This window comes from Cupressus sempervirens, chromosome 6 (genome assembly GCF_028749045.1).
Source record: "Cupressus sempervirens isolate cs-2001-9-10 chromosome 6, ASM2874904v1, whole genome shotgun sequence".
Lineage (NCBI taxonomy): Eukaryota > Viridiplantae > Streptophyta > Pinopsida > Cupressales > Cupressaceae > Cupressus > Cupressus sempervirens.
The window spans coordinates 159,414,720-159,427,942 of NC_143123.1; the positions used below are offsets into that span (position 1 = coordinate 159,414,720).

At 38.4% G+C, this 13,223-nt stretch overlaps 1 pseudogene; it reads left to right on the forward strand.

The window, feature by feature from the left end:
* Nucleotides 1-10,406: 10,406 nt before the first annotated feature.
* Nucleotides 10,407-13,223, forward strand: part of LOC149551739 (polyadenylate-binding protein 2-like) — a 72,260-nt pseudogene continuing 69,443 nt past the window's right edge.

The following is a 13,223-nucleotide window of genomic DNA, read 5'->3' on the forward strand; positions in this document are numbered from 1 at the left end:
ATGATTCTTAATGTGCCTTGGGACGGTACTAAGAGTGTTGTTATAAGAAACATAGTCAATTTTTGTCATAGGAAGCATTGTGACTAATATACTTTTGTTTTTAAGTCTATCCTATTATCTATGGGTGATGACTTCTTCTATGCAATGTGGGTAATGGCTTCTCCCCCATAGATGACAGATGATCATGATGATGAACTAATGATTTTAATTACTTATAATCTATAATTTTGAATGTAAAAGTGGTAGCCTTCTATTGTTGCTTGGCTGCATCAATTATGCCTATAACATTAGTGGTTTTTTTGTTTTGGCATAAAATAAAAAACAAGATATTTTCAATAGGCATGTCTAATTTTAGAAATTGAACCCATTGACATTTTTGTCACCTTCTAAATCCCTTCTTTTATTGAAATAAACTTGAATTGGTAATCCTCTTTTGTTCCTACACAATTAATATAGATCAATTCTAATTTTTTTAATTCGTGCAAAAAATTTATCTTCCCTTATGAATCAAATTTTATAACCAGCCTAAACCTGAATCCTATAATATATCAGATTCATAGTGGAGTATGGTCAATGAATATACCATGTAAAACTTAGCTATTAGTGTACTATTTTAATCTCACACTATGAACACAAAATATATAGCCACTTATGATGTTTATATTACCTTCTACATGTTTATGAACATTTGTTAGTGTATGTGTATAGCAATTTCTTAAAGCTTAGTCAAAAAATCCTTGTGAAGAGGGCAACCAGATCTAAAAGTATAGACTACCAATTTGGTGGGGAATGGTAACTAATATTCTATACAATAAAATTTCTTTGTATTTTCATGATGGTCGATACCCACATAGCTCATCATCATCTTCAGCAGTGGTTAATACCCTACCTCTCATCTCTCTCCTTGTCACTACATCTCATCCCTTCATCCCCTTATCTCTCTTCTCCTTTTCCTACCTCCCTTTCCCATTATATTTCACTATCTACCCCTCTCCCCTGCTGTCCCTATCCTCCCTTTCTCTATACCCCTCTCCACCACCCTTTCCCTCTGACACCCCCTTCACTCCCTCTCTACAAAGTGGGGACAAGGAAGATGAGGAGTGAAGGAAGGGGAACTAAGAGGGAAGGGAGAGGAAGAGGGAGAGGGAGAGGGAGAGGGGAGAGTTAAAGTAAGAAGGAGAGAAAGGAGCAATAGGAGAGGGGCAAAGAGGAGAGTTAAAATAAGAAGGAGAAGGAGGAGAAGTAGTAGAGGGGCAGAGCAAGAATGAGAAGGAGAGATCAGAAGGAGAAGTGAGAGGGAAAGATGGTGAGGGTGAAGTAGGATTAAAGGGGGAGAGGGAGATGGTGAGGATGGAAGGGGTTGGATGGTGCGAGGGAGAGGTGGGGGGACAAGGGTGAGGGAGGGGTTGAGGGAGATGAGGACAAGTAGGGGTTGGGAGATGGAGAAAGCAGAGAGTAGGAGAGGATGATGGTGAGGGTGGGAGGGAGAGGGAGGAGGAGGGAGGAGGATGAAGGAAAGAAGGGGGGGGGGGGGGAAGGAAAAGGGTGAGGGAGGGGAAGTTGGAAAGAGGGGTGAGGTTGGAGTAGGGGAAAAGGGGGAGAGGGAGGAAAAGAAGGGTGGGACAAGGGTGAGGGAGGTGAAGTTGGAGAGAGGAGTAAAAGGAGAGGGGGGGAGATAGGGGAGAGGGAGGGATCGAGAGATGGAGAGAGGAGAGGTGGGAAGGAGAGGAGGCAAGAGGGGGGAGAAGGAAAAAGAGAGGGAAAGAAGGGGGGGCACAAGGGCAAGGGAGGGTAAGTTGGAGAGATGTGAGTGGGGGATTGGGAGATGGAGAAAGGAGAGAGTAGGAGAGGTGGGAAGGAGAGGGGGGGAGAGAGAGGAAAAGAGGGAAAGAAGGAGGGGACAAGGGCGAGGGAGGGGAAGTTGGAGAGATGAGAAAAAGGAGAGGGGGGGCACGAGGCAGAGGGATGGATTGAGAGATGGAGAAAGGAGATGGTGGGGGTGGGAGGGAGAGGATGTGAGAGGGGATAGAGGGATGAAGAGAAGGGGGGACAAGATGAGAGAGGGGAAGAAAGAGGAGGGAGAAGGAGGAAGAGAGGGGAGGACAAGGGCAAGGGAGGGGAAGTAAGAGAGAGGAGAAGAGGGAGAGGGGGGAGAGGGATGGGGTGAGAGAGATGAGGATAGGTAGGGATTGGGAAAGGAGGTGGTTGGGAGGGTAGGAGTGGAATGGTGAGAAACAAGAAGCAAGAGGGAAAGAGGAGCGAGGTTGAATTGAGAGAAAAGGAGGAGAGGGAGAGGAGAAAGAGGGGGGGGGGGGGGGGGGAGATACATGGGAAAGGGAAGAGAGGGAGATGAGAGAGGGGAGCAAGGTTAGATGGAGAAGGGGATAGTGAGGGTGAGATGGTGGAGGGAGGGGAGGATAGTAGGTGGGAGAGGGAAAATAAGTATGAGAGTGGGGGAGGGGGAATGGTTGAGGGAATGATGGTGGGAGGGAGAGGATGAAGGGAGAGGGGGAGGGCAAGGGCAAGAGGGGGAGAAGGGGGGACAAGAGTGAGGGAGTGGATGTAGGAGAGAGGAGAAGAAGGAGAGAGAGGGTCAAGGGAGATGAGGAGAGGGAGGGATTGGGAGATGGAGAAAGGAGAGTGTAGGAGATGGTGGGGGAGAGGTGATTGGGAGAGGGAGGGGGAGAGGTGGCTGGGAGAGGGAGGGAAAGAGGGGAGATACTAAAGTAGGAGCAAAGGGGGAGATGGTGGGGGTGGGAGGGAGAGGAGGAAAGAGGGGGAAGAAGGAGGAAGAGAAGAGGGGACAAGGAAGGGCAAGGGATTGGAGGAAGAGAGGGGGAAAAAAGGGCGAATGAGGGGAAGGAGAGAAGGAGGGTGGGAGGGAGAAAGGGGAGAAGGAGGAAGAGAATAGGGGACAAGGGCAAGGGAGTGGAGGAAGAGAGGGGGAAACAAGGGTGAGCAAGGGGAAGGAGAGAGGAGAAGAGGGGGGTGGAAGGAAGAGGGGAGAGAGGGAGGAAGAGAGAGGGGACAAGGGCAAGGGAGTGGAGGAAGAGAGTGGGAAACAAGGGAAAGCAAGGGAAATGAGAGAGGAAAAGAGGGAGAGGGGGGAGAGGGAGGGGTTGAGAGAGATGAGGAGAGGGAGAGAGTAGGAGAGGGAGGGAGTGGAAGGTTGATAAAGGGGAAGCAAGAGGGAAAGAGGGGTGAGGTTGAAGTAGGAGCAAATGGGAAGAGGGAGATGGTGGGGGTGGGAGGGAGAGGAGGAAGAGAGAGGGGGAAGACATAGGGGATAGAGGGATTCATGGAGATGGGGAGAGTGAGGGTGAGATGGTGGAGGGAGGGGAGGAGAGGACAAGAGGATAGAGAGGGAAGAGAAGTATGAGAGTAGGGGAGAGGGAACAACCAAGGGAAAGATGTTGGGAGGTAGAGGGGGAAGGAAGAGGGGAGGACACGAGTGAGAGGAGGAGAGGAATGGGTAGTAGGAGAGAGGGGGGAGGTAGGAGAGAGGTGGAGAGGGAGAAGGGAAAGGGTGATATGGTGGGAGGGAGAAGGGGAGGACAAAGGTTAGAGAGAGGAGAGGGAGGGGAAGTATGAGAGTGGGTGGAGGGAGATAAGGATAGGGAAGTAGGAGAGGAGTGAGAGTGGGGGGAGAGAAGGGATGAGGGAGATGAGGAGAGATGGAGAGGGGAGGATGGGGATGAGAGAAGATGGGGATGAGGTAGATGAGGAGAGAGAGAGAGAGAGAGAGAGAGAGAGAGAGAGAGAGAGAGAGAGAGAGAGAGGATAAAGAGCGAGGAGAAAAGGGGGAGAGATTAAGGATGATGGCAAGAGGGTGGGAGGGAGTGGAGGGGGAGAGGAGTGTAGGACAAAGGGGAGTGAGGAGAGAGGGAGGGGAATTAGAAAAGAGGGGGAGAGAGAGAGGGACGGGAGGGAGGGGACAAACGAGGTGAGGAGAGGGAGGGATGGGGAGATTGAAGGGTGAGAGAGTAGGAGATGGATGGAGGCAGGAGAGAGGGGAAGGGCAATAGAGAGGGAGGGTGAATGCAAGAGGGGGAGGGAGAAAGAGGGGGAGAAGGATGTAGAGAGGGAGAGGGAGAAGGGGAGATAGACAGGGAGGGAGAAAGATAGATAGATAGGGAGGGAGAGGGATGGGGAGAGAGAAGTAGAGAGGGGGTGAGAGGAAGAGGAAGAGGGGGAGGCAAGGGGATAGAGGGAGGGAGAGGGAGGAAGGGGTGGGGGGAAGAGGAAGAGAAGAGAGTGAAAGGGAGTGAGAGGAAGAGGGAGAGGGAGAGATGAGGGGATGGAGTGAGAGAGAGGAAGAGGGAGAGAGATAGATGAAGGGATCGAGGGAAGTACAGGGAGGAAAGGATAGGGGGAAGAGGAAGATAAGAGAGGGACAGAGATTGAGAGAGAAGAGGGGAAGAAAACACAAAGAGGGAGAGTGGGAGAGAGAGGAAAGAGAGGTAATATGAGCATGAGAGAGAGAGAGAGAGAGAGAGGGAGGGAGAAGGTGGGGAGAGGTAGAGGGAGAAATAGGGGAAGAGGGATGGGGAGAGAGAAGGAGCAAGTGGTGGAGGATGAGGGAGAGGAGGAGCAGGAGGGGGAGAGTGAGAGGGGGAGATGAGAAAAAGTGGGGAAAAAGGGAGAGGTGAAGGGGGAGGTAGAGGGACTGAGGGGGGAGAGAGAGAAGAGAAGATGGAGGGACATAGGGAGGGAGAGGGAGGAATGGGCATGGGGAAGAGAGAAGAGAGGGAGAGGGAGAAAGGGGGAGGAGGAGGCTAATTGGAGAGAGAGGGAGATAGAGAGAGAGAGAGAGAGAGAAAGAGAGAGAGAGAGAGAGAGAGAGAGAGAGAGAGAGAGAGAGAGAGAGAGAGAGAGGTGAATGAGATATATGGGAAGAGGGATATGTTAGCTATATGTGTGATTGTGTGCATTTAGATATGTGATTTTGAGTGTATGCACATGCATGAGAGGTATAATGAGTATGTGTGTATTTTCATGTATGGGAGTGTGAGAATTATTGTGAGTGAGTTTGATTGTAATTGTGGGAATCTATGTGTCTCTAAGAGAGAAGGGGATGGAGAAGACAAGGAAGGGAGAGGGGGAGAGTCAAGGAGGGAGGGAGAAGAGGAGAGAGAGAGGGAGATATGAGGAGAGGTAAAGAGAGGGAGGATAAGGGTAGGGGAGAGGCAAATGAGATAGGGAGAGAGGGGGATAGGAAGGAAGAGAGAGAGATCATGGGTCCCCTTCCCATTATTTTTAAAGAATGACAATATCTAGAAGTGGGCACAAGAAGAAGAAGATAGGTTTGAATTGTTGAAGTTCAATCTCACTACAAATCTAATGATTATGTTGCCAAAGTATAAGAATATGTTTGAGGTTCAAATAGATATTTCAATATTTTCTATTGGAGGTGTTTTTATGGAGACACACTTACACATATAAATCGATAAAATGGAATGAATGATAAAGATAGAAACTACTCATCCCATGAAATTGAGATGGTAATGATTGAAAAATGCAAGTTTGGTGACAACAAATGCTTCAAGTGCATTTGTTTTAAAAAAGACAACATTGATTTGATGTATTTCAAGACTCAAGATAATCTCACCATGAAGTATGAAAGATGAAAAGGACTGAATTGGATGGATCCTTTCTTAAAAGGGTTCATCATAATTCAGTTGTTGCACCCATGAGGTGGAGTCAACTTAATTGTCCATTATGCCTAGTAATGGTTTCTAGAAATTGTGTTCTACATAGATATGAGCACAATAAATCACCTTTTTAGCTAGTTTTTAAAATGAAATTTCCACTACTTTCCCAATGGTAACACTATCATATGCAATCTCCTTTTGTTGGAAAAATATTAGTAGCCAAAATTTTTTTACCCATATTGAGATCCTAGAAGGGATAAGAATTGACACAACTAACAAAAACATAAACCAATATAAGAGATATTTTTTGTAGCATTTAGATCATATGCTCTACAAACTCATTGATATGTCTTTTTATTGTCTTATATATACCCATTAAATATTAATATACCTTTCTCTTAAGGCTCACTCTTTCAGAGTATGCATTCTATTGATATTCAATAAAGTATTAAAAAGTATTGCATTAACAAAAATTAATAGAGTGAAAATGGCCATAAAAACTAGTGATTCATTATCCCAAATAACCCCAACAAATACTATGCATCACAAGACAATAATAACTTAATAAAGGAACTAAATAATTAAATTAAAACCACCATTATCGCCAAGAAAAATCCAACCTAGAAAGAATTTAGAAAACATATTAAAGATAGAGTTGACATATTGAAAATATCCCCAGTCACCCCCACCCTCACCTTCCCCATGCACAAAATTTGGATGCTATCCAATAACACAGAAATCCATTAAACAAAAAAAACTAACAAGTGTCCATATACCTTTGGATTTTAGTTCTCTTCACTAATATCATGTCTCTGCCATCATCTTTCCCCTTGTCTTCCACTTCCAGTTCCTTATGTGACTATCCTCTACCACCATCAAATTATCAGTAATTTTGACTTTTCCATTGTTATTCATATTATAGATAGTTGGAATTCATCTAGTAATATCGATGATAAGTTTAAAAAATCTATTGATTATTTAAATTTATTTCTCCAAAGTTTACCACAATAGTGAAGAGACTATTTCTCACCTTTTTTCTAGTGCCCCTTTGCCAAACAGATTTGGCACTTCTAGTGGAGTGTGTAAGGATGCATGTGCTGGCATGTTTCCTCTTTGTCTAAATTTTGGGACCATTTGTGCCATCCCCCTTCCAAGACTTCTTTTCTTCAAGTTGCTTGGACTATTGGCCCTTCACTTATTTTATGGCATGTTTGGCTTGAGAGGAATAGGAGGATATTTCATGATGTGCAGTTTGAGATCAGGCACCTGTGGGGGAAAATTGTTAATTCTCTTCATGAAATACTCCTAGTTAAATGTGACATTGGTGGAGGTTTGGATCCTAGAGATGCTAGTATTTACTCATACTTTTCCTTTCCTCTTCAGGGCAACACTCCCTCGGTCCCCCACAACCGCTTTGGGAATATAGCTAGGCAACACTCTCACCATGTTAATCATGAGGGGCATTGGTCTCCTCTTGAGGTGGGCATTCTTAAAATCAACAATGATGGTTCTTCTTAGGGAAATCCTAGTCCGACTGGTATTGGGGGAGTTGGGTGTGATAGTTCTAGTGATATTCACTTTCTATTTTCTATATACAAGGGTTACCATACTAATAACCTCATGGAAGCCTTGGCTATCTTGGTTGTAGTAGAACAGTGTTGTCAATGTGGCTAGAAAAGAATTATCTATGAGATTGACTTGTAGGTGGTTGTGAATTTATTGAATAGAAGGAACCTTATGCATGTGGATTGGCATTTGGCTCTAGTTATTCAGCATATCGTTCGGTTAAGCAATTGTCTAGATTTTGTTTCTTTTATGCATATCCCTCGTGAGTGGAATAGTGTGGCTGATTGTCTAGCTAAATGGGCCTCTGAGGATGGGTTGGATTGGAACATTATTGATCATAGGATGTTTCCCCTTGATTTATCTTAGATGCTAGTTCAACTTGTGGACTAGGATAAAGCTTTGTAGTTCTCTTTGTTTCTTGTGTTGTTCTACTCTCTTTGGTATTCAATAAATTTTTTACCCCTCTTTTAGTTTAACTAGTAATTATGACAAAGATATCTTTAGTCAATCTGTTGACAAATTTAGAGATATTCATGCATCTCTTGCTTCATCTTCCAAATTTAAACCAATCCCAGGCTCAGATAACATATAGATGAATATCACTATGGTTTAGTCCAAGAAAAATGAAAAAAAATCATTCCATTCACCAAAACTATAAATCCCTATCTAGAAATTTAAATAGTAGATTTGAGGAGTATGCAATTTTTTAAATTCCGTCTATAGGATGGAGAAAGGAAAAGAAAAAGAAAAAGGTCACAAATCCCTCAGGTATAGATACTCAAGAAGAAAGAGATATTGTTAGGAAACGAAGTGAGTGTATTTTAAAGAAAATTTATTTTAGTAATTTACATAACAATAATTCTTATTTTTATTTCATGTTTTAATTATTTGTTATTGTAGGTTTGGGTGATCAAGAAAGTATTCCACAACCTCAATTACATTTCTTTATTGATCTAAACCATACGATAATAGATGAAGTGTAGTTTACAAATAGTAAGCTTTAACTATTAAATGTCTTTACTACTTTTATAAAAAAAATACTTAGTCCGTATTTCTAACCACTTTTGTATGTACTTTAACAAATAAACAAGATACAAATTCTAGATATCAACCATCAACGATCAATATTATCCTTGCCCATACCTTTCAACAAGCTATTGCAAGTAGATAGTAATTTTCATATTGTTCAGATTATTTACATAAATTAATTTTATACTTGAACATTTTATCTAAATAAAAATGTTAAATATGAGTTTTTTTGTAGTTTTGGATGATCAACAAGAAGCTCAACAATGTATGTTTCCCTTTTATATTGATCTTAACCAAACATTAACAATAATGGATATAATCAAAACTAGATATGGTAATGACATTATATAAATCAATCAATTATTAGTCTTTATTTTATAATTTTATTTTGTCAAATTTTACATATGAATTATTCATGTTATTGTAGGATTAGATGATCAACAAAAAAATCAAGAATACGTGCAACCAATTTCCATTGAATCCAATCAGACATCAACAAAAAATAGTGCAATGGAAGCTAGATATGGTAATGAAATTATGAAATAAACATAATTATGAGTAATTAATTTACAACTATATTTTAAATTTATTCAGGATATATATATTATATGTTAATGCTCTTGCAGAATTAGATGATCAACAAAACATTAAAAAACACAAGCAACAATATTTTATTGATCTTAATCAAACAATAGCAAAAATGAACACAATGCAAAGTGGGGATGGTAAGGAAAATATGAAATTAACTTCAACCAATTGTGTGTCTTTAGTTTGAAAATGAATTTTAATATTAACTCAATAGATTTTCAAGTGTTGGTGAAATTTATATCGAGGATGATGATCAACACTATTTTGGAAATTAATCAAAGTGATAAATTTGGTTCCAATTAGAAGAGTGTGTTAATGTAAGTCAAGACCAAGATCTTCATTGTGAGGTATTTTAAGAACTTATTGTATCATTTTATCATCTAAATGTTGCATCCTTGATTTTGTGCTTTTGAAAGGGATTTGCTTTTGTCTCATGGTGAAAGCATCATGGCTTTGAGCTATATTTTTTTCACTATAATTGTTCACCATCTTCACATATTTATGTTGTCTTCAACTTTCCATGTAATATTTGGTTAAGTTAGCATGTGATATCTTTAGTATTGTAATAAAAAAAATGTTAAAATAACATGTATGTGTATTGTTATGAATAACATGGTCAATTTAAGCATTTTTTATGTAACATGTGTATATGGTTAATAATCATACAATCAAACTAAGCAATTTTTCTCATTCTTGACTATAATTAGTTTTGAACCTTGTGTGCCTATTGTTGCTTGCAATGCTAGAACCTAGAGAAATTTATTTATTTTTATTTTTTGAAAAGAGGGGTAAATGCTTTGACCTGGAGCTATGAACTAGTAAGGCCACAAATAGGGGACCTCATCCCTGTGAGATTTGAACCTTGATGGCAAGGATAAAAACTCAACAACTTAACCATCATAACATGCCACTATTGGCAAAACCTAGAGAATTTTAAACTTCAACACATCACATCATTATATGCACCATCAAATTCTTAACCCTATCCTCCTATGCACCAAGAGGCAATTAAATGATAATATTTGATATTTAAGAGCATAGTTAATAATTTATTCTTAGAATGTAAATAGTGTACAAATGAGTTAATTAATTAAAACTTCTATTATTCATTTTAAAGAATTACATTTTTTAAAGCCTCGTCATTTAATTATCAAAAGAAATCAAAAGTACACTTAAACATCCTCTAATAAATTAAAAAATAATAATAAAAAATAGAATTACTTACCAATTATTATTTAGTAACTTACTAAAGTTAAAAATACTACTTAAATAGAAAAAAAAATAAAAATTGAGTGATAATTAATACATATAAGAAATAAAATTTAATTAAACTAAAAGAATGATTTAAGTTCATTAGTTGAACAATTAATCTAACCAATAGATCAAATCAATCAGCCAAAAACTAAAATTTTATATCATATTTTAATTTTTTACTAAGAATATGTGTTTTTTTTATTATAAAGAGACAATTTAATATTTTGAACTATATAATAATTTAAAAATAGAAGAAAATAACATTGTGGGTTGTGCAAAGAGGGTTATGTATGACATGTGTATGCAGCATGGAGGGGTATGACTAGTGCAAATATGTTGCACCATAGCCGATGCCAAGATTTAGTGGATGAGACATCACTTTATGGTGGAAATTGTGCAAGTGGAATAAGGAAACTTCTGGAAGGTACAAGAAGAATGTCTATTTATCATGACTTAGAGATGTTCTAGTGTGGAGCACAAAGATAACTTGTTCTAAGGAAGAAGAAACATTAGCTGGTGCCAACATTTAGTGGATGAGACATTGCTTTGTGGTGCAAATTGTGCAAGTGGAATAAGGAAGCTTCTGGAAGGTAAAAGAAGAATGTCCATTTATCATGACTTAGAGATGTTCTAGAGTGGAGCACAAAGATAGCTTGTTCTACAGAAGAAGAAACATTTAGGACTTTAAATTGTTTTGAAATAGGGAAAATCCCTTTTTTACTAGACTTGATGCTTTGTAGAACTCTACAGCTAAATCTGCAAAATAATTTAAGAATCTTGCTAGAAGAAAGAATACAAACTATAGAAAATCAAAGAGAAAAACAAAGATATTGAATAAAATCTATATTCATTGATTAACAATTTGCATTCATATGCATGATGTATACAGTCTTACCACCGAATCAACTAAGAAATAATGGCAAGAACTATAGGATTACTCTATTGTTAACTGGTAACTATCCACTATTTAAGCTAAAAGTGAGCAACCAACACCCTCTCTTAATTCTAACTAAGGAGAAAAGAAGAATCTAAGAAAAACAAAGAGGTAAGAGGGAAAACTAGTGAGAATAAACTCACACCCTCCTCCCCTTCAAAATATATGTTAATAAAGCAATAAAACTATTGTACTACAATTTCTTTAACCTCGAGATGATCTCAAAGAAAGTGAAATGGAAGAGAAAATAGACCCCTCATAGTCAATGGTGCAAAAGGTGATCCATGAGTTTTGAACAACATTCTTCCCTTTAGGAAGAAACAAAACTGAAGATGTATGAATGAAGTCTCCCCAATTCTGAAAGAAATATATAGGATGAAATCTCAAGATGTATGACACCTCTGAAAATTGCTTCATTGTCTCTATGTAGATATTGAAATAGCTAGAATCTTTTAGAATCTTGAAATGGGAGATTCTACAAACAAAGAAGAAATGCCTGATAGAAATTGATCCCAATGAGTTGAATCTGAAAGATGCAAATGATCATGATGTAAAGAATCATTGGAAGCTTTCAATGAAGCAACTCTAAAGAAATAACAGGAGCACCAGGGTTAGAACTGGTCATCCAAGGAGGATGTATACGCACAAGATGGGGTGACTGAATCTTAGTATCACCCATAGAAGTTTGATTATCAAATGAATCATCACTTTTAGATGAAGAATCAATATCTCCATACAATTGTCAGATGATGGTCCAAGCTTGATGAAAGGGCACTTTGTATAATCTATATGCTATAAAATATTCTCAAAAATAGTAAGACATATTAGTTCATAGACAATAACATTACTATTTAAGCATGGAGTTTTTTGTTTATAACCCATTGGCTTAGAAACATGTCCAAGGAGATAGGGCAATAGATGTTGCTCAAGGCACTAATCCTCTATCCTCTTTTTCCAAGACAACTAATTTTTTGAGGTTAGCTTGATAACAAAAGAATGAAAATAATTACTAGAATCATTGATATCCCCCCAAAATGGAAATTTATCTCAGTTTGTGATTACAAATAAAAACACATTAACAAACCCTAATCTAGTGAATAAAATTAATCTTAAAAAAAAAATCTAATTTGAAATACCTATAATAAAAAATAATACTTCTTTTGGCTTCCTAAGCCCTGATACCATGTATAATTCTACAGCTAAATCTGCAAAACAAATTAATAATCTTACTAGAAGAAAGAATACAAAGTGCAAAAAATAAAAGAATAAAACAAAGATATTGAATAAAATCTATATTCATTGATTAAGAATTTGCATTCATATGCATGATATATACAATCTTAACACTGAATGAACTAAGAAATCATGGTAAGAACTACTCTATTGTTAACTCGTAACTATCCACCATTTAAGTTGAAAGTGAACAACCATCCATCCATTATTTATGGAAAGAAACATAAACTTAGCTTGGAGTTGGAAACATAAATCATATAGTTCAAATAACACATGTAGATAGAATTAGTCACCAATGTGCTCTTGCTAAGATTTAATCTTATAACAATAAGCACCCAAACTCTTATTAAACAAAAATTATAAATGGAAGCTGAAAATTCATTAAAAGGAAGATGTTGGTAAAAACAATTGTAGGGGAAGAACATTGAAATTATTTCCAAAAACTTGTGTCTACTCTAGCATGCTCATGCAATAAAGAGATTATTTCTATGTGATTATTTAATATCAAATGGTAACTACATTCTATAGAAGTATGAAGGGTAAATTCTAAATTGTATCAAATTATAACTTTTACGAAAGCCTATTACTAGTGAATAATTCATCGAATTACAGAAACCCATTGAAATAGAAGAAACAAGGATTTTGTGAGATAAGTACCATACACCATGAATGATTAAAAGCTTAGAGACAAAGAAATATTAAGTCTTTGTTGTTTAGAAAGTCTGCCACTAATCGCTCTTGGAGTAGAAGGGGATAAATGGTTTTTGCTTCATCGCCTGTCTGTTAGTGTAGCTACATTTGAAGAAGATCTAATGAACATTGAAGGGGAATATTAAAATTTGGCAAAGGAACATTCCAAAGATTTTTATTTTTTTATTTATTTATTTGTTTGATGAAATTAATTTTAACCCTAGCAAAATTTAGAAAGCCAATAAGAATTTAGGAAATTTTCATTTCAATTTTATAGT